Here is an 809-nt window from a genome sequence, read left to right as displayed (position 1 = left end):
TCATTTGACATTTGCAAACTCGCAGCTATAATGTGACGAGTCGCCACCCTGGAATTCTGAATTACAACGTTCTATCTACTCAGTACCTAGTTTTGAGAGATTCCACGTCAAACATTTTGTGTTTCACAACATGTTAAGCTTTTTCGAATGCAATTCTTTGAATATCTTGATAACGATCCGGAATAATCTGACGATTTTGATAGAGCAGATAGAACACTTGATTTCTGACCTCATAGTCTTAGCAACTCAAAACTGTCAGATAGAACTTTGTAATTCCCAGGCAGCGGTGAAAAATTTTCCAACCCTGCACATAAGGCTATTATGGTAGGGTGAAAATTATGCAGACATGAGAATGGCAGATATTTACGAGTGACAAACACATATTAAAGGAAAGACAGAAAGATAGTGACAAAGCAGTGTCAGCAGTAATATTGTAGAAACATGCACGTACTCTTTACAAAACGAAATTATATGTGTTTTACGCCACAATCAACGCAATTTGGATTATTTAGGAATCAGGGGGAAGGCTGTCAACCTTGCCTGTTTTGGTGAATCCAGGCTGACGGGAATAAAAGGTGCCAAGAGACAAATTATGGAAAACAAGTACTCAAATTCAAACAAACAAAAAAACAAAACAAAAACACAAACAAAAACAAACAAAACCCCAACTACTCACTCATGAATCAAACTCATGCCATGTATGTTAGACGGCGGGGTGCCTAACGACAACACCACCTACATAATTTTGAAATTTGCAAGTCGTCTCCCCCTCGTCTCTCTCTCTCTCCCTCGTCTCTCTCTCTCTCTCT

This window comes from Aplysia californica, unplaced genomic scaffold (genome assembly GCF_000002075.1).
Source record: "Aplysia californica isolate F4 #8 unplaced genomic scaffold, AplCal3.0 scaffold00975, whole genome shotgun sequence".
NCBI lineage: Eukaryota > Metazoa > Mollusca > Gastropoda > Aplysiida > Aplysiidae > Aplysia > Aplysia californica.
This window is presented reverse-complemented; position numbering follows the sequence as displayed.